Below are 21,840 nucleotides of genomic sequence, written 5' to 3' on the forward strand. Positions count from 1 at the left end.
GATCAGAGAAGACCACAGAAGACAGAAAGAAAAGTGATGGAAGATGTTATTCACAGGTATATTTTAGAACATTACCATATATGCCAGCCCACGTAAGAAGATAAACTAGTCTTGACTCAGAATATAAGGAGACTGACAATCCCTGGAGAATAGATAACAGGTGGCACAGAGGATATTATGCACTAAACAGAATCCCTTGTGGCTTTAACCTTTTATCAGCTTCTATGCACCACAGATACAGCAGCTTGTGAAATCAGTTTGAGCTCCAAAGGAACTGCAGTCTTATCAGATGGGAACAGCTCACTTACCTCTCCATCGTTAATCATTTACTACATCCAACCTCACCTTATGATGAGATCATAAAGCTATTTGACAGTGAGCAGGTACAATGCACCTGGATATTTTGCTGGTAGGTGTGTTTCAAACGTGAACTTTGATCGAAAAATTGCAATATCCAGGATCAACATATTTCTGCCATTCTTCCCTCTACCATGGCCCTTAGTCGAGCAGGGCTTGGTCGTTGTACTTGTTGCTTTTGGCTGGCAGTGGCCTTTGATGTCTTTGGTCTGGCTGTTCTCCTAATTGGTGTATTTGCCAATGTCTTTTTCTATGATTTCCTAATCTATGCAGGATCAATTGTGATCTTTCTCAGTCTCATCTGGTGGGTGTTTTGGTATACTGGGAATATTGAAGTGCCACCAGAGGAATTGGCTGATGATGTTGGGCTCAAAAAGAATACTGGAGTGTTGGGTCTTGTCAGGACACTCTCTGGACGGCTTTCAAGCAGCTTCAGAAGAACTCGGAATAGTAGACAACAAAAGCAGAGCCACAAAATGAGTCCTAATACCAGGGCAAACCAGAAGAGGAGACCTGATGCTGTGCCAATGTCCCAACTAAACAGTGTTTCTGCTGCTCTACAAGGTGAACAAAGGGACCCTACATTTCAGAGAAATTTGCACACCCCTCCTGTTTAAAGATGTCAAAAAAAGGTTAGTATTGTAAAAATAACTGGTAAAATATTACCTTACTACAATGTATATATGTTTTACTGCAAAACATCATATTTGTGAAGATAAAACATAAATTATTCTGTTGTTTTTAATTTGTGATGTCAGTGAGGATTTTTCTAACGCTAATGTAAAAATGCATACAGAAAACACATACGGGCTCATTTACTAAGGGTCCGCGGACCACACAAACGTCGGATATTCCGGCGCATTTAAAAGGGCGCACGTGATAGAATTTTGGCGTGTCTGTGCCACAATTTTGGCTTTCATGTGACACAAATCGGGGGGGCGGCCTGTCGGACGATTCAAAGGATTCGGACTGACCACGGGATTTAACATTTGAATTTGTGTCGCAAGCCATGCACTTACATGCACTGGGAAGAAGATGGTGAACTCTGGCGGACCTGAGCTGGGAAGCCACACAAGCAGGAAATCGGGCGCACGATCATAGTGAATCGTGCTGGAGTCCATGATCGTGGGACAACGAACAGTGGGGATCACGCAAGGGACGGGTAAGTAAATGTACTCTATAATCCGTTGTGGCAAACATGAAATTGCATGTCATGGTTGCATTGATTATAGATCTTGTGATGCTGGTGCTGCATAACATCAATGGCATTATAGAATCTTTCTTATATTTCACTTTCTTATATTTCAAAAGTAATGGTATTACTTTTGGAGTACATGTAGTTATTTATAGTTACTGGAAATCTTCTAGTACAGGAGAAATTGGGAAAAAAATTAGCAATTTTTCATTTAGAATTTACACTGTTCATACTATAGTCTTAATAACATGATAACTTTATTCTCTGCATCAATATCTAGTGAAATGTATTTTAACTATAATGCTAAAATACAGGCAACCTATTAGTCTAAGCCTCTGCCAGGGTTAAATAAATATATGATGATGGCAGGCTTAGGGGGCATCAAAATACCCAGGGTTGTCCTGTGAAGACACAGTGAAGACACCACCCTATGATTGCATTGCACGGTTCCTCAAAAGGAAATTAGAGTACTCACTTTTTTCTGGAACCTTTTGGCAATAGTGGCAAAATAAATTGGAAACACGTGACATGACCATCAAGACTTCCAGTGTTCGCTAATACAGTCAGTCCCCGGGTTACGTACAAGATAGGGTCTGGAGGTTTGTTCTTAAGTTGTCCTTACAGCTGATCATTGCAGTCTGGGACTATAGTAAAGCATTCAGAAAGCTTCACCAGAGGTCAGAGGGGTCTGTTTGTAACTATGGGTTGTCTGTAAGTCGGGTGTCCTTAAGTAGGGGATCGCCTGTAAAACATTAATTATTGAAACATTAAATATTTTTTCTTTTTCTTACATTCTCATTCATTGTGGAAGATATATTATGTGATGAAGGTTTAGTGAGTTTGTGGATAGTTCTGTCTAGTAAGAGTTAAAGGGGTATTTAGAAAGCGCTGCATAACTTTTAATATGTATATTAGTAAATTACCTAATATCCTGCCAACCCCTTTAATCACTTTGTCTAAATCTGCATGGACACTACAAGTTTGTTCAGACTGTAGTTATATTTTAATCCCATAACTTTCTATGAGCTCATGCCTCTGAATTCTACAGCCCTGTGCAATAACCAACTGCCCGTGCAACGAAAAGAAAGGGCAGGTGCTATTTCTGCTCTTATTGTGGACCTGGATTGTCTTTTAGAATTGACATCTGCAGTGCACACCCTCCAATAACACAAAGCCCACGGGACACAAACAATAGACCACTGGACCATTGTTTGATGCCTTTTATTGCTTCATCCAGCTGAAACAACTTCTGGCTTTGGATGAATATTTCTGTAGCAAAAAATTTCAATTTAAACATAGTTATCAGTTATCATGAAGCTTGTCTGAGATTAAAGTGGTAAATAACTACCTTTTATTTTACTAAGAATTAATATAAGAATAAAATAGATCTTAAAGGGGTTTCCCACAAATTAAAGTTAGGCCCTAACTTGCTGATCAGTGGGGTCTCAGACTGCAAAAACAAGGGGTCTGTCGGACCCCTCGTAGCTCCATCAGACTAATGGAGCAGACGGCCATTTATCTCTATGGAGCTGATGGAGATATCTGAGCACGGCGCTGAGACCCCCGCTGATCAGCAAGTTAGGCTCTATCCCGTGAATAGGGCCTTACTTGATTTCATGGGAAAACCCCTTTAAATATTAATAGTACATAATCACCTACTGACAGGCAGAGTCTTGCTCTCCTGGTGTTTTTTGTTTACAGGGGCACGGAAACTCCAATATGGCAACTTCCTGGTGCCTGGCACACCCATTTATTCATATGTCCCAGCGCTGTAGCAGGAGACGGGTGGCAGACGCCTGGAAGCAGTCGGAGTGGAGATTCCATGCCCCTTTAAGCAATCAGCGGCACACCAGGAATGCTGGACGTGGTGAGTAAAGCTTTATTTTTTTAAAAGCCCTTTTTTAATAGTAAGACAACCACTTTAAGATATGTGTATTTGTGAAATTAAATTTGATTATTTTGAGGAATCATGGTCAGATCTAGAATCTGTACAACAAGAGTGTTTTCCAAACCACAAAAGTAATAAGTATACTGTCTGAAATCTCCATTCAAAGTTTCCAAAACACAGTTACTTAAAACTGTTCAAGAAACACACAAGTCCCTTGTTTAATATATAATCCTGTATAGGCTTTCTGTCCTCTAAGTTCTACATGTCTATATTTGTATCAGGCAGTTTATATGTTTAAATACAATCTACCATCAAAATCAAGCATGATAAACCAGGGACACTTACTCATAGATCCATGCACCACGACTGTGTTATTCTTCTAATATATGTTAATCATGGCCTCCTTTCTTCTAAAATCAACCTTTAAAAATATGCTAATGAGCCTTAAGGCTCTGGGGGTGTTACCAGAGTCCCTCAGTGCTGTAGTTTCACAGGCTGTTACAATGAGAAGAACATGTCTTACTCAACCCCTTGCTCTCTCCCTCCTCCCTCTGTCTGTGAAGCTACAGCACTGAGTGCCTGTGGAACACATACCAGAGCCCCTCATGATATTTGAAATAATTTTAAAAGTTGATTTTGGATGGTACAAGGCCATGGCTTACACATAAGTTTACCAGTCACATCAGATCTATGAGTAAGTGTCCCTTGTTTATCATGCTTGGTTTTGTTGGTAGATTGCCTTTCTTTAAATACAGCAGCTTTTCAGGAAGCATTACACACAATACTAAGATGCAGCAGCTCAATTCATTATATCACACCTGAAAAGCATAGATAAACATACTAACAAACACAATTATAATTGATATCCTTACATATTGTGGATCAGTAGACAGTATCATGTGATAGGCTTAAAGATGTATTCCCACAGATTCTTAACCAGAAGTAGCCAGTTTATAGCTTAAGGCTCAGTCCCGTTTTTTATATTTTGAAATGCACCGCTTTATATGGTTATAACTTTTTAATAATTTTACTTATCAAAGCAATTTTGAGATTTTTTTTGTCACATGGTAAATTTTGGCTGATCGGTTTTGAGTTTATTTATTAAAAAAAGTGTAAAAACTCATGACTTTTTTGAAAAATTTGCTAAAATTCAAAATTCAAAGTCATCTCATTTTCAGGTGCAACATCCCCCACCTGGAGTCAGCCGGGGCCCGCAGTACCTAAGTGGCTGGCGGTTGCGGCCTAGGCACGCTAGTGTCACGGTGCTTGGTATGGGGGAACCGGAGGGCTGTCCTACAGCCTGGCAGGTCTCCAGCAGGGTCGTGTTGGCAAGAAATGATGAGGGAGAGGCTGCTATAGCGGATCTCCCTGGGGCAACCCTTTGGGGTCTGGAGTATGAGTCTCTGTGTGGTGGACAGGGTGCCCGTGATGGTGACAGCCGTAGTAGCAGGGACCAGACGGAGGCAGACGTTGAACAAAAACAACTTACAGTTCTTTATTGGAACCGACAAGAACCGCAGCAACGTGCCTTAACAAAATGGTGGAGTGCTGAGATGCATTTGGAGGGATCCACAGGAGGGATCATCAGCCTGGATGCAAGGGCAGGCTGGGAGGTAGCTGTGTCCTAGTAGGATGCTTCAGCTTTATCCTGGAGTCCTTCAGGTATCACCCTGGAAGGTAGGATGATACCTCTTTCCTCTCTCTGTCTAACTCACTGCTTTGTCTGACTGGCTAGTCTTTCTGACTGAATCCTGTCAGACTTACTTCTCTGACTGAACTGACTGTTGGAAATCTCCAACCGTCACTTTTTCTCTGCTCTTGGTCATGTGGTGGTTACTCCTCCAATTACATCCCAGTTTACAATACATTAGGATAACACATGTGATTGGATGACACATCTTACATCACATCAAAGAATTAACTCCTGCCTTGCCAGGCAGGATCTACCACTGCAGAGTTCATCTGTGTTATCTAGTGTTAGGTAGTGACATGCTGTGAGGCTAATCAGACCCTACACAGGCTGCAAGCTACATGGTGGGACGTATTTGCAAACACAGCTCTGCCTTGCATCGGCGAGGGTGTTGCATACCCCCGGGGCAATTGAAAGAGCCGCCCTCGGCTCGACTACAGACTGATTGGGGCGCAGAGGTAGATAGGGGCACTTCTGTGAAGTGCAGGCTACATGATCTGTAGGGACAAACCGCCCATGGTCCTGGAGACAGGCACCTGGGTTGGTGTCGGACTAAGACAAGGACATGTGTGACAGTTGGTTGCTGATGCCATTAAACCAAACTGTACAGTAGGAAAGGTGTGGTGTCATGTACTGTAATCCACTCCTTGCACCGGGGCCTGTATATTTGTTATATAAACACTTCTTCCCTGGCGACAAATATATAGTGTATATATGCATTACATTGGCATATGTGACACAATAAAACATTGTACAATGTACAAGTACCTGCCGACTGACATTCTTACCCTTGTGTGAGTGGCATCCAGGTGCTATCTCTGTAATACCCCCGGTCCCCTAAGGACCCGCAGTTTACGGACTACCCCCACTTGCAAAGCTTTGGTTTGAGGCATAAGAAAGCGGTCAAGGTTTACAGATTAGACGGTCCGACACAGCCACAGTACAATCTGAAAAGCCTATAAAAGGTTAGTGCAAACTACTGACATATATTGACAGTGTGCAAACATGTTGTAAACTCACATTGGCTTAGGAGCCCAATGGGTACACATCTTATAACATTACAAATGTTACAGATAGTTAGGCTACTCAGGGTAGCAGCATAGAATGTCTCTTTACCTGAAAAGGAAAGGCATAAAAGTGCATGTAGAATGTCCGTACCTAAAAGGAAGGCATTAAGTGCAATATAAAAATAAATAAAGTAGCAACTTTTCCTTGAGGTTGGCAAAAGTCTCTCAGAAGGTCTTTAATAGCAAAGTCCATCTTCTGGGTACAGCCCTTGAAGTGGGAAAAGTGCAATAAAGATGCAAAGGGTCTCCTCTTTGTGTAGAGGGACAGAGTCCTTTGTAGGGGTGCTATCATAGCACATGACAGTGGGCAGTTCAAGGTATGTCTCTTGACTGAAATAAATAAATAGGGTGAGAGTCTCAGGAAAGTCTCTGGCTCTATAGGGTTAGCGTAAATAATATTTATATATGTACACAGTATTCACAGTACCTGAAGTGGGCTACAGCCCATCAGGGGTTACTCAGTATCTTCTTCGGTGGTAAGTACTTCGGTGTCAGAAAAGGGTACTTGTCTCCTCCTTCTGTGTGACACCAGTTGGTACTCCTGCAGGTACGCAGGAGCTTTACCTTTTGTCTCCCTTTGAGACCTCCGAAGTTCCGGCCTGGAGAAGATAACAACCTCCTCATCGTCCTCCTCTGAGTCAGGCGCTGGAGTCGGAGTCTGAGCTGCCTCTGATGCTTCAGGGTTTGCAGACACTGGAGCCGGATCATCCTCCACAGGCAGCAGTATTGGAGACTGCGGTGGGGATGATGGTCTCTCTGGGGTACCTCTTACTGGAGTGGAAACAACAAAACAGAGTTGAGGCACAGTCACAAGTTCTAAGAAACTGGGGGTAGGTGAACACAAGGAGGTCTGTAAGTTGGGGGTCGAGGTGAGAGGTGTGGACATAGGGGCAAAAGGGCGAAGACATCTCTTCAGCCGGTTCCTATGTACCCGGAGTAGTGGACGGTCTCCTCTTGAAATCTCGTAGACTTCAGGGGAGAGACTGTCCCTAACTAGGTATGGCTCACGCTCCCAACGCCCATCTAGCTTACTGGTGGGATGGTTGTTGCGCAGCCACACTCGATCTCCTGGGGCAAGAGGCTCAGCACAGGCATTACGATCGAAGTCTCTTTTTTGTTTCTCTCGGGCCTCTTCCAACCGCAGATCCACAACTTCTCTGGCATCCGCCAGGCGCCTCTGGAGTTCGTGAACCCAGTCAGTCTGGGGGAGTAAAGACTGGGAATCAGGGGACTCCATGTCCCAGGTCATATCAGCAGGGAGATGGCCGTGTCTCCCGAACATCATATAATACGGGGTGTATCCTGTGGAGCAATGAGTGGTATTGTTGTACAGGTACACTAATTCGGGCAACAGTTTTGGCCAGTCAGCCCTTTTTGCAGGGGTCAGAGTCCTCAGCATGTTGATTAGAGTCTGATTCATCTTTTCACAAAGCCCGTTGCCTTGGGGATGATAGGCTGTGGTCCTCAGCTTTTTGCAGCCATATAGAGTGCACAGCTCCTGGAAGACTTGGGACTCAAATGCTGTTCCTTGGTCCGTAAGGATCTGGTCTGGACAGCCATAGGGGAGGATGAAGCTCTTCCACAGGGCCGCTGCGGTGGTCCTTGCAGATAGATCTCTGACAGGTACTGCAACCACAAATTTGGTATAGTGGTCGATGATCGTGAGAGCATAACTGTGACCAGATCTGCTGGGCTCCAACTTGATGATCCACATGATCCAATGCCAGGATCTCTAAGGGCCGTTGGCTCACAATGGGATGTAGAGGGGCCCTTTGATTGTGTCGCTCTCCTCGAGCGATGGCGCAGGCTGGGCATTCCCGACACCAGGCTTCATGTTGACCCAGTAGAAGCGCCTTCGGAGGGTGGCTTCAGTCTTCTGAGCGCCAAAGTGTCCGGACTGGTCATGGTACATATCCAGTACTATCTTGGCGTCCCTCCTGGGAATCACAATCTGGTACAGCCGGTCATAAGTGATAGGGTCCAGAGTTATTCTCTGTAGCAGACCCTGGTGCATGTTCAGAGTCTTTCTCTGGCGCCACAAGTGAGACAGTTCTCCATCAGCTCTTCTGCGGCGGATTCTTTCAGGCACTCGCCCACTAGAGAGATAGTCCATTACTTCTCCTATGGCGCGGCTATCAGCCTGAAGACTTATCCAGAGGTCCTTTTCCGCAGGGGGCTCTGACTCTTCTTGAGGAGTAGCTGGCGCTGCCTCTGACGGTAAGGAGTAAACTCTCTGGGCATCTTGACGCACAAACCGGGCATAGAACGCTGGCATCTCGACATCTTCCCACTGAGCATCCGTGGAGGGTCCCTCCCACTGGTCAGGGAGACGGGACAGAGCGTCGGCGTTGTCATTGGTCTTACCAGCCCGGTACTTGATGGTAAAGTTGAAGTTGGCAAGTCTGGAGGCCCACCGTTGTTCCAGTGCTCCAAGACGAGCGGTGTTCAGATGCGCCAAGGGGTTATTGTCTGTGAAGACAGTGAAGAAGGATGCAGCCAGGTAGTCCTTGAACTTTTCGGTCACAGCTCAGACTAACGCCAGAAACTCCAACTTGAAGGAACTGTAGTTCTGGTCGTTTTGCTCCGGTTCTCGGAGGGAACGGCTGGCGTAGGCTATGACCCTTTCAGTTCCGTTTTGGAGCTGGGATAGTACAGCCCCTAGGCCTTGCTTGCTGGCATCAGTGTATAGGGTGAAAGGCAGACTGTAGTCTGGATATCCCAACACCGGAGGCTCAGTCAACCGTTGCTTGAGCATCTGGAAGGCAGCTTCTCGTTCGGCTGTCCACTCAATGGATACTCGGGAACGTTGGCTCTCTTTTGGCAGGCCCCTTAGAAGTTCTTGCAGGGGAGCCGCCAGCTGGGCAAACTTCGGGATGAAACGCCTGTAATAACTGGCAAATCCCAAGAAGCTTTTGATGTCCCGTATGGTTGATGGGGTAGGCCAGTCGTGGACAGCTGCAATCTTCTCTGGATCCGGCTCAATTCCATGAGCGCTCACCACATGTCCCAGGTACTTGACGCTAGGTTGTAGCAGGTGGCACTTGGATGGCTTGACCTTCAACCCATGTTGGGTCAGGATTTGGAAGACTTCAGCCAGATGGTGGAGGTGGTCTTCATAAGTCTTGGAGTAGATGATGATGTCGTCCAAGTATAGCAGGACGGTCTCGAAGTTTCGATGACCCAAACATCTCTCCATCAGCTGTTGAAATGTGCCTGGGGCGTTGCATAGTCCGAACGGCATGTTGTTGAACTCGAACAGGCCCATTGGGGTGGTGAAAGCCGTCTTCTCTCTGTCTTCCGGCGCCATGGCCACTTGCCAGTAGCCACTGGTCAGGTCCAGGGTAGAGAAGTAGGCAGCTGACCCTAGGGCTGCGAGGGATTCCTCGATTCGAGGCAGAGGATAGGCATCCTTGTGGGTGATATTGTTGATCTTCCTATAGTCAACACACAATCGAAGGGATCCATCCTTCTTTTTCACAAGGACCAGCGGGGCAGCCCATGGGCTGTGACTCTCCCGGATAACGTTGGCTGTCTTCATCTCTTGTACCAGCTTTTTCACCTCTTGGTAGCGGGCTGGAGGTATGGGCCGGTATCGTTCCTTGATAGGAGGATGAGAGCCAGTAGGGATGGTATGTTGGATCAGGGTAGTCTGCCCAAAATCCAGTGGGTGTTTGCTGAAGGCCTGGTGGTGCTTCATAACGACATCCAGGACACCTTGTACTTGGTCTGCAGGAGTAAAATCGTCGTCTCCAATATTGAGCTCAAGCCACCAGGATTGCTCGGCAGGCTCACCTTCAGCACTTTGCTTCAGTTCCAACTGTTGGGAGGCAGACAGAGAGGTTTCCACCAAGTCTTCAGGATGGACGCCGAAGAGAGTGGCTACGGCCTGGTACTTTCTCAGATCCACTGGGGAGTCTCCCACATTTAGTAGTCGAATGGGTACTTGTCCTCGGGATACAGTGACTAGGCTCCGGGCTGCTAGAATGGGCAGGTCTTCATCAGCTGGTAGAGGTTCTACTATCGCCTGGTAGTCTTGACCTTGGACGCCCACGCAGGCTCGACACCATACTAACGTCTCAGTCCCAGGTTGAAGGCGGACAGGTTGGGGATCCTTGATCCGGGCTCTGCAGATTTCACCATTAGGGCCAGCAAACTTCTGTTGCGCCGCTAGAACCTGCATAGTCTCCTGAATTACCTTCCGGGAACCGTTGGGCACTGTTGGCAGTGAGTCGTGGAGAGCCTTCAGCACTTCAGGGTAGCAGTGGCGGAGGACATTGGTACCCAGTACCAGGGAGAAGTTACCGTTTTCGGGCACTCGTGTCACCACTACGCCCTGTCTGGTTAACTCAGTGTCTCCAATGGTTAGCGTGGGCTCCCAGTAGCCACGGATGGGTACGGGTTTTCCGTTCGTAGCAATAATGTTCAAGTAAGCCTTGGGAGGCTGGACTGAGGATGCTCCTCCTCGGCATTTCTCGAAGGCAGCACTCCGGAGGGTGGTCACTTGAGAGCCGGTATCAATTAAGGCCGGTAGGGTAACTCCGTTGATGGTTACATGAACCATGGGGCGAGTCCCCACGAACCAGGGCATCCAGTTAGCATCTCGGGGACTTACAGGTTCTTCCCTTGGAGGTCGTCTCTTAGCTCCAAGGGTTTGTCGTTTAACTGACGACATCCATCCTCTTCATGCCCATATTTATGGCAGTAGCTGCACCGCTGGCGGGGTTTCTTCTGACTCCAGGTGCTTAACGACTTCGCTTCTCTTGGGCGCTGTTTGGCCGGAGAGTCACGAGGGGTAGCTGACCGTACAGAGTTCTCTGGAGGTTTCTTCCTCATAGCGGAGACAGTCACTTCCAAATGGGCCAGATTAGGGATCAGTCCTGCTAAGCCAGCAACTTCCGTAGCCGCAGGAGTAGGTGATGTTGACTGCGTTGGATGGCAAGCTAGAGCAGAGTCCTCCATTTCCACGGATTCAGGCTCTTTCTGCGGTCCAGTAGGCGGTCGGTCCCCTAATATGTCAATGGCAATTTCCTTAAACTCAAGAAAGGAGGCCTGGGCATTTTGAGAAGAGATGATCTTTAGTTGACACCTTTGATTTCTATCAACAAGTCCATTAATGAATTGTTCTCTCAGGGTTTGATCAGAGGTTTCAGCGTCTTTGGGATCAAGACGGGTTATGGCCTTCCATGTCTCCTGTAGGGAGAGGGCAAAGTCTCGGAGGGACTCTTGGGGCTTCTGTCTTTTCCCGAAGAATTGCTGCTTCAACTCTGAGGCAGTACACTTGTCAAAGGTGTTGCGCAGCCTATCAAGAATTTGGACCACATTCTGACACTGTTCTTGGGGCCAAGACTTGACTTCCCGGAGAGCGGGTCCTTTCAACTGCCCGGTTAGGATGCCCACTTTCTGTTCCTCTGTGAACGGGTACAGGGCGAAGGTGGCTAACAACTTGTCCCTGAATTCAGGGAGAGTGTGTGATTCTCCCTTGTAGTGGGGTAACCAGGGGGCCCCTGGATAGTATGGCATAGTCAGAGGCATCATGGTGGGGGTCCCAGGGACCCTGACTGTAGCAGGGGTGAAAGGACTCTCTGGAGGGCTTAACATGCTCCGGTACCCTGAGGAGGGACCAGGGGAGGGGACCTGCTCCAGTCCCGTATCTTCGTCCTGGGCGGACATGACTGGCCTAGCTGAGGGAAGTCTGTAGGGTTACACAATGTCCGTTGCTATGGGCGATGGCTAGAATGGGACGTGGGCACTTTAAGACACAGTCACTATTCCCTGGGAGGTGAGCCAATAACCTAGCATCGGAAACAATCTCTACCCCCCTTTAACTTCCCCAGCGGTACTCACTCAGGATCAGCCGCGGTTCGGTGATGCTCAGGGGCTCGGTGATGCTCAGCGGTGTTCTCCTCCAGTCGCAGGACACGTGCGCCAGAACTCCGGATGAGGTGCACGCTGCTGGCAGGCTTCAGGCGCGGCCTGCGCCGAAATCCAAGATGGCCGATTAACCCTCTTCGTTGCCGGCCGCATACGCTCCAGCTCCTCCTCCACGGTGCTTCGCTCCACTCGCGCAGGGGGCGGAGCTTAGTGACGACTCTGGAGTTCCCGCCAGTGAGGATTTGGCGGGCTGGAAATACTTGCTGCGCCACAGCCTTGTGAGGTAAATGCTTCAACCGCTCTGCACCAGCTGTAGTTGAGCTAACAGTTAGCTAGCAGGGATTAACCCCCTGATTGCTGGAGCGATGCTTGACAGCGCTTGGCAGCAGTAATAAAGTCAATGTGAAATATAGCACAAAATCACTTGGGCCTATACCCGAATGGTAGCAGGGTTAGGCAGCACAGTAGTTTTTCAATAAAGGATAGTCTCTAGTGCCAGAATAAGGCACAGAAGTAATGATCCTGTGTTCGTGACGCCACTTGCAACATCCCCCACCGGGGCCTAGCCTTTTCTCGGGGCCTGGAGTCAGCCGGGGCCCGCAGTACCTAAGTGGCTGGCGGTTGCGGCCTAGGCACGCTAGTGTCACAGTGCTTGGTATGGGGGAACTGGAGGGCTGTCCTACAGCCTGGCAGGTCTCCAGCAGGGTGGTGTTGGCAAGAAATGATGAGGGAGAGGCTGCTATAGCGGATCTCCCTGGGGCAACCCTTTGGGGTCTGGAGTATGAGTCTCTGTGTGGTGGACAGGGTGCCCGTGATGGTGACAGCCGTAGTAGCAGGGACCAGACGGAGGCAGACGTTGAACAAAAACAACTTACAGTTCTTTATTGGAACCGACAAGAACCGCAGCAACGTGCCTTAACAAAATGGTGGAGTGCTGAGATGCATTTGGAGGGATCCACAGGAGGGATCATCAGCCTGGATGCAAGGGCAGGCTGGGAGGTAGCTGTGTCCTAGTAGGATGCTTCAGCTTTATCCTGGAGTCCTTCAGGTATCACCCTGGAAGGTAGGATGATACCTCTTTCCTCTCTCTGTCTAACTCACTGCTTTGTCTGACTGGCTAGTCTTTCTGACTGAATCCTGTCAGACTTACTTCTCTGACTGAACTGACTGTTGGAAATCTCCAACCGTCACTTTTTCTCTGCTCTTGGTCATGTGGTGGTTACTCCTCCAATTACATCCCAGCTTACAATACATTAGGATAACACATGTGATTGGATGACACATCTTACATCACATCAAAAATTAACTCCTGCCTTGCCAGGCAGGATCTACCACTGCAGAGTTCATCTGTGTTATCTAGTGTTAGGTAGTGACATGCTGTGAGGCTAATCAGACCCTACACAGGCTGCAAGCTACATGGTGGGACGTATTTGCAAACACAGCTCTGCCTTGCATCGGCGAGGGTGTTGCACAGGCAGATGCTTTTACAACCTGAATAAGTTGCTGAATAACATTCCCATAGGTTTAAATTAGGTTTTCATAAATTTTGAAATGTCTAGAAAACGTATTTTGATGTCACGTGGCTTACAAATGGAACCTCAGTTTTCTGTATTTTCAAGGAGAATGCAGAATTGACTTTTTTGGGGATCATTATTATTTTTAATGAAATATTACAAACCCCTTTTATATCAACCCAAATCTGCACCCCTCAAACTATCAGAAACAGATTTTAGGAATATTGTTAACCCCTTGAGATCTCCATGGTGATTAAAAGAAAATGGAGATGAAATTTAGAGTGGTCTAATTTTGTTGGTTATAGGTTCATTTAGCCCTAAAATGTACACATTTCCAAAATATAAAAAGAGAAAACCCATCATAAAATGTTTTATGCAATTTCTCCCAAGTACAGAGACCCCCACATGTGGATGTTACTTGTTATAGGGGTGCACAGCGAGGCGCAGAAGGGAAGGAGGGACCTGCAGCTGCCAGGTTTTGTCCTACACTTTTGTAGGCTATAAAATTTTAGTTTTTCTATTGGTGGGGCCATGTGTGGGAACTTTTTTTTCTGGATGAGATTTATTTTCTATTGATACCATTTTGGGGTTGGTATCCCGTATTGTTGAAAACATATTAACTTTTTTGGGCATGGATGAGTAGAAAAGTGTCACAGGTGCTCCCGCGATCCCTGTCACGAATTGCAGGCGCATCCGTGCCCCTCCGTGTGCCCCCACTGCAGCCCGCTCACTTCACTCACCTCTCCTGGCTTCTACTCTTCCCTGGATCTTTGTGCCTCACGCCTTCCTGGTGATTATTCCTGCGTTCCTGTTTATTCCTGCGTTCCTGTGTATTCCTGCGTTCCTGTGTGTTACCCAAGTTCCTCCATGTTGCTGTGTTCCGTGTGCCTGTGTTCCCGTTCCCACCTGCCTGGACCTCCTATTGCTGACCCCGGATTTTGACTTGAACTTGCATTTCTGCCGCCTGCCCTGACCCTGGCCGGACCTGACTACAAGACTGTCTTCTGCTAAGGTACCTCGGCTGCCACCGCGGGCTAGTCACACCTGTGGAACGACCACTTTACGGCGGGCTCTGGTGAAAACCAGGTGCCTCTTAGACTCCGGTCCCAGGTGTCGGCTAGTTCCATCTCCCGCGGTGGTCCAGAGGATCCACTGATCCTGACAAAAATCATCAATTATGTAACTGATTTTTGACATTTTTTTTGGCGTTCACCATAAAGCCCAATAAACATCTTATTTTTATTCTATGTGTCAACTACAGGATTACAGGGATACCATACTTAGATATGTTTTCTTACATTTTACAAAATTTTGCAAAATAAAACCTAATATGGAGAAAAATCTATAGTATTTGCATCGTCGTCTTCCAAGAGGAACGCTTTTATTTTTCTGGCCACAGAGCTGGTTGATGGCTTGTTTATGTGGGACATGTTATACCTTACACCAGTAACATTCTAGAGTAGGTATTGTCAGGATCCAGGGGTCCTGGGACCGGAATCTAAGTGGTACCCGGGTTTCACCAGAGCCGCCCCGAAGCGGGTTGGACTTGCTGCGGCGTGGTACCACCAGGTCGTTCCACAGGTGCGACTTTGTCTGCAGCCAAGGCGAGGTACAAAGACATCAGGCGAATCTTGGTCAGGGACACGCAGGAGGTCGAGAGAGACAGCGCAGGATCAATGTCAGGAACAAAGCAGGAGGTTAGGGTAGGAGGAACAGGATCAAAGTCAAGTACAGAACCGGGATCACAATGAGAAATCCAAACACAGGCACAAGGCAGGGACACACGCTTTCTCAACAGCATAAGCACGAAGGTCTGGCATGGAATGCTGGGAGAGACTGGCTTTTATGCAATTTCCAGGGGATGGGCAGCACCAATCAGCGGTGCGCTGGCCCTTTAAATCTTCGAGCGCTGGAACGCGTGTGCCCTAGGAGGTGGGGACGCGCCGGGATGGTGGAGCCTGTGCCGGAGCAAGGACAGATAAGTGGCACGAGCATGGCACCGGGGGGCAGCAAGGGGCATGTGATATGTGTCACAGGAGCACCCATGACAGGTATTTTTTTAATCACTTTTTATTGCATTTTTTGTGGAATTCAATAGGTAAAATTTTGGCAGGTTTTTAACAATTTTTTTTTACGGCGTTCATTGTGCGGGTTCAATAATTATTTACTTTTATTCTACATGTTGTTATGGACGCGGAGATGCTATATATGTGGGGTTTGTGTTATGATTTAGACGTTTTTGTACATAACATGTCTCTATATGTTATGGGGGGCAAGCTGTATACTACTGGGGACTGGCTGTATACTACTGGGGGCAAGTTGTATACTACTGGGGGCAAGCTGTATACTACTGGGGGCAAGCTGGGCTGGCTGTATACTACTGGGGGAAGGCTGTATACTACTGGCGGCAAGCTGGGCTGGCTGTATACTGCAGGGGGCAGGCTGTATATTATAGCGGTCTGGCTGTCTATATACTGGGGGGGTTTGTGACCAATGCATTTCCCACCCTCGGCTTATACTCAGGTCAATAGGTTTTCCCAGTTTTTGGTGGTAAAATTAGGGGTCTCGGTTAATACTCGGGTTGGCTTATACTCGAGTGTATACGGTAGCTACAATACTATAGAGAGAGAATGACTAGAAAAGCCTAAAAGTTACACTTGATGTTTTAAGACTGTACCATAGCCTTCAAATACAATTTGAGCACTGAGCACTCTGGAAGAGGTTTTCATCTAGGATATCTCTGTTTCATCTTTCCTTCAATTGAAACCAGTGATCATGTCCTTGCATCTGAAAAACACCCCATAGCATGATGCTGCCACCACCATGTTTCACTGTTGGGATTGTATTTGGCAGGTGATGAGCAGCACCTGGTTTTCCTCACACATACCACTTACAATTAGGCCCCTTCCACGCTTGCGGTTTTCACGCGCGTGTTTTGCACATGCTTTTGACGCGCAGAACTTGCATTGCACTCTGACCCATTGTAATCAATGGGCTTTTCACAATTGCCCGTGCCCGTTTTTTTTTTTTAACACAGTCCTTTCACGCACATTATCTGCGCCTGAAAAACGCATTGAAATTGCATTGAAAACGCGCCTGAAAAACTGAGACACTGAACAAACTCTGACTGAAAACTGATTGAACTCTGATGCAAAATGTGCGTTTTTCACTGACCAAACCCTGATCGCACCCTGATCAGACCCTGTCGTGATCTGCAACGCAAGTGTGGAAGGGGCCTTATAGTTCATTAGACCAAAGAATCTTATTTCTGGGAGACATTCATGTGTCTTTTTGCAAACTGTATGCGGCTTTCATATGTCTTGCACTGAGGAGAGGCTTCCGTTGGTACACTCTGCCATAAAGCCCCGACTAGTGGGGGGCTGCAGTATCATAGTACATGGTAAAAAAAAAATTAGAAAAAAACAGTCCATCAAGTCCAACCTATACATATACTGTATATACTGACGTATAAGACTACTTTTTAACCCCTTAAAATAATGGCTACAGTGGGGGGGTCGTCTTATACGCCGGATATACGGGGGCCGCACTGTGTGAGGTGTTTTTTTTTCCCGTCAGCGCACAGAGAGCCGCTTCCTGGGACCGCCGCGCATGCGCGGCAGTCCGCCTCTCACAGTCATTAGAAGAGGCTTAGTACGCGCTGACGGGACGGCGCGCTGTATGCTAATGCAGCCGCCGTGTCACAGCGGTCGGCGTCACAGAGCTGGGGGTCACAGGCGGCACTTACAGAAGCATGTCGGATCTTCATTAATATCGCAGCTTACAGTTATGATCACCAGGCACTTGCTCTCTTGTTTGTTTTGCAAAGTTTTAAGCAGACTCTTTTTCATTTGGGAGAGGGGTAGTCTTATACAGTGAGTATATACCAAATTCTATATTTTTAGGGCAGAAGTTGGGGGTCGTCTTATACGCCCAGTCGTCTTATACGCCGGCATATACGGTACATAAACTCTCTGGATTAATAGAAAATACTAACAAAAAACTTACTTTTCTAGTATACACTGTTTGTTTATAAGGTGATATTTGACTTTGTGAAACTTTCCCCCATCTCCCTACTTCCTAATCAAGTTCTATCAGTTTAAGTGAAAACAGCTGGATTCCACTGAAGGAGTAGAACCATCTCAAGGAGGTTCAGAAGGAAATGGACAGCATGTGAATTAGATATGAGTGTCACAGCAAAGGTTCACAGCATTTGAGAGTGCAGTCACACATTGCGTTTGACACGTGTTTAAAAACTCATTGCTGAAGAGAGATTTGCCCAATTAAACAGCTATTAACACTTGTGTTTACAAAACACAAATGTTAACGCTTGTGTTAAAGTGTGCATTAACACTGCATTAACGGTTGTGTTTTGTAAATGCAAGTGTTAACAGCATTTTAATTAGGCTAATCTCTCTTCAGCTGTTGCAATGCGTTTTTTAACGCATGCGTTAAACATGTGACTGGACTGCTCCCTGAGTGTCACAGCAAAGGGTCTGAATGACCATGTAATATTTCAGTTTTTATTTTTTAATAAATAAGCAAAAATATCTACATTTCTGTTTTTTTCTGTCAAGATGGGGTGCAGTGTACATTAAAACCTACTTTTTTGATCTTATTAATTGGCTGCAATGAACCATAGAGTGAAAAATGTAATGGGGTATCATCTGTATCGACTGTTATATTCTCTGCCATGTACTGGGAATTTGGGAAAAAATCCAAAAGGGTAAAATTAGCAAAAAAACACAGTTGTGCAATATTCTGATGGGCTTTATTTGTACGGCTTTCATTGTACTTCAACTCTAGGGGGTCTGATCACTTATACTGTAATACAATTGCACTGCAGTATATTGTACTATTACTATTGTAATAAATACAGCTATGGGAGCCATTAATAGGCTCCCAGCTGTCACTGTGCCAATCAGCACCCTCGGATGGAGGGCTCCGAGCGCCATTTGAAGATGGAGACGCCCTGCAGTATACCTGTTATGTGCCATGGTCAGGTTTAACCATAGCACCTAACAGGTTAACTGCCACGATCACAGCCAGCACCAACTGCGGCAGTTCCTGGTTACACAGCTGACACCCACCATGTAAGAAGAGGACTGCTGTATATTTATGTTCGGCGGTCATGATGGGGTTAATTTAAACATAACCAAATTATATGAATATGGTATGTACTGATATTGTACTGGCTCCCAGAATAAAGCGATAAAAATTATGCACCCAAATTTTTTTGTTGATTGCATTGCATTTGGAATTTTTTTTTCTCTAGTTTCCACTTCACTGCACAAAATAGTAAATGGTGAAACTAGGGAGTAAAATCTCAGTTAAAAAGATCTCATACAACTCCGTAAATGGAAATATAAAATGGCTTTTGAAAAGTTGGGAGTGAAAAACAGAAACACAAAAATGGCTTGGTCCTGTAGGGGTTAAAAAATGTAACACATACCACACCTGTCCTTCCCACATTCCTCCAGGATCACCCTGGATAGATACCAAGTAGTATGTCGGAAAGTGTATTTTGTTTTGGTTGAATGCTGCCAGGAAGAACTGTAAAAAACTGATTCCCAAGTCTGTAAGAATGCTTCTACCTTATCTTCTTTCAAGGTGGAAACCTGTTTCCAGTTCATCTGTAATATATGAGAACGTTTGTCCAAATAAAACAGATGAGTCAGGGCACGCGGGGCAATCCATTCCTGCAAAATTACCCTGCAGGCAGCTGCTGAAATCAAATGCATCAGATTCCTTAAACCTCATCTACAACAAAATTACACCTGGTTGAGCCAACTAAATGTTCCCATCCTGCATACCATGCAAGGAGAAATATATGATCTATGCAGAATATGCAAATATATCTCTCTATGTCCTGCAAAGGGCAGAGTCTTGACTTAAATGAATCATAACCGAACAGTAAAGAAAACGTCTGCACATTTTATTACACACAACTTTGGGTACAAGGTTTTCTATGAATCGATGATATCAACCCCACCCATCTACAGGTGGATATAAGGCACCTTTCACACTTGTGAGTGTGATGCGGTGAACTTGCGCCACAATCGCAGCGAGTGCTGCCCGGATCTCCCGGCCTGAACACCGTAAATCGGAACTGAATTCCGAATGTCAGTTCAGTTCCGGTTTGCAGTGTTCGGGCTGGGAGATCCGGGCATCACACTCACAAGTGTGAAAGGGGCCTAAAAGGTTCCCAGGGGACAGATAGGGAAATTTATATAGGAACTACAACATAAAGGTCAAAAACACTATGTAAACACAGATGTACGCTTTACAGATTGGGAAGGAACTGAATTGCAAATGTATATGAGATGTTATTAACATTGTTTGCCCTGATCAATAATGCAAAGTATTATTGTTATTTATTTTTCAGGAAGAATTTTATATTTCTTTGAATATTTTTCATTGCTACAGTCTGAGAGGATACACTGCTTTACATCATCAAGACTGACACGTTTATGAATATATACAATGGATATAATGGAGATACATCCAGGAGAACTTTACTCAGAAAACACTGCCAGAAATACTTGCTGTACAATGTCATTTGACCAAGCAACCTGGACACTTGTGGCACAGAACTATGGCCATTCCATTTTAAATTATGAGACATTTTGTGACTTTTTTCTGGATGTTCGTTGAATTTTCATGTGCATACACTGACATAAGATTGCCAAAATTTACTTTATCAGTAACCAATTTGCATTTTTTATTATCTCTTCATGAGCACCGTATCATTAAATACAATGGTGGGGTAATGTCAGTTATTATATGTGACCATGTAGTTTTTACTACCCCTTTTAACTATATAATGAAAACAATAGAAATTTGCAAAGCTCACCTGTTTTCAGCCTAAAGAGTGTTTGGTTACCTAAATTGTGATCAGCCTAATTATACCTTTTTACTAGTAGACCGAATAGACCATTTTCCCATCTTATATTATTTTGAAGACTTATTTCTTATCAACAATGTTTAAAATAGGATAATCTTTCCTGTAAAAAAACTACTTGAGCTTTGGAAATTATACAAGGCAACTATAATTAAACTACCTTCTAATTTTTTGCTTTAAAATCCTATCCCCTCTATTTGACTTGTGAGAAGGGTATATTCACACTCTGCATTGAATTCATACTCTCTTGGTTATCACAGCAACATGCTCTGGTTTTGGTCAAATTCTTCTGCAGCTTTTGATGACACAATGCAAATGGATTCTTAGCCTACAATAAAACTTTTCATAGTAGTATTAATTGTTTTTTACCTATAAGGCACAGCTGGCAGCTACAAGGTTGCATAAACTGCACCGTGTAGAACTGATATACTGCGGTGCCTAGCTTTTATCTTCATTTATGTGAAAGTTGCTTCCAGAAGAGTTGTGGCTTCAGAAGCACCAATTCTACAATGCAAGCTAACTGTATTTTTATTCCAGAAAGAAAGAAATACAACATATACAAGGAGGCCCTCACAGGAGTCTATTTGCAAAACCCAAAGAAAGTTCCAGTACAAGGAATAATATTGAAAGACCGAGATTTACAGAAATGGTATGGCAGAGCCACCTTGGGCTGTTTACCCATTTGGGTTAATCAGAGAATTTCCTCTGTGTTCCCATCTCTGCCAGGTTTGGCCAATCAAGGAATACCTCTTTAACGACCAGCCAACAATAAAATATACATTGGATGGTCATGAAGGGGTGTATGGCAAGGGCTCACAGACCAAGCTTTTTCTATTTCCGGCGGGTATCAGCTTTATGACATGATCAAGTATTTGGGTGTATTCTTAACTCCCTCATATACACAGCTCATACCAGAAGCACAATTACCCTACCGTGTTTGGGAAAATAAGGACTTTACTTAACAACTGAAAAAGCCTCCCCTTATCTCTATTTGGTACAATAGCGGCCATGAAAAATACCATTTTTATTTATTCTAAACCCTTCCAAAACTTGTCCCACTGGGAATGGTGAGATCCTTACAGGCCTCTATCCTCCAATTTATATGGGCTAAAAATAGACACAGGATCCCAAGATTTTTCCTCTTTTCTCACAAGTCTAGGGGGGGCCTCTCAGTACCAGATTTAATTAAGTCCCAAAAGGCGGCTCACCTAAGACGGATAATGGCCTGGTCCACATTACTAGCATTCTCTAAATGGATGGAAATAGAAAAGCTGGGGCTTGTGCCCTTCCATCCTAATTCCTAGTTGTGGTCACGGAATATGCCCCTCCCAGATACTCCCGTACATGGCCCTATCTCCTT

General features: G+C 45.5%; 1 long non-coding RNA gene across 1 annotated transcript; it reads left to right on the top strand.

Annotated features, from left to right (window-relative positions):
- Positions 1-3,313: 3,313 nt before the first annotated feature.
- On the top strand, positions 3,314-20,834 carry LOC140104170 (uncharacterized). Its single transcript, XR_011850254.1, has 2 exons — positions 3,314-3,419; positions 19,965-20,834. It is a non-coding gene; the product is annotated as an uncharacterized lncRNA (long non-coding RNA).
- The last annotated feature ends 1,006 nt before the right edge of the window (positions 20,835-21,840 follow it).

This window comes from Engystomops pustulosus, chromosome 10 (assembly GCF_040894005.1).
Source record: "Engystomops pustulosus chromosome 10, aEngPut4.maternal, whole genome shotgun sequence".
Classification (NCBI taxonomy): domain Eukaryota; kingdom Metazoa; phylum Chordata; class Amphibia; order Anura; family Leptodactylidae; genus Engystomops; species Engystomops pustulosus.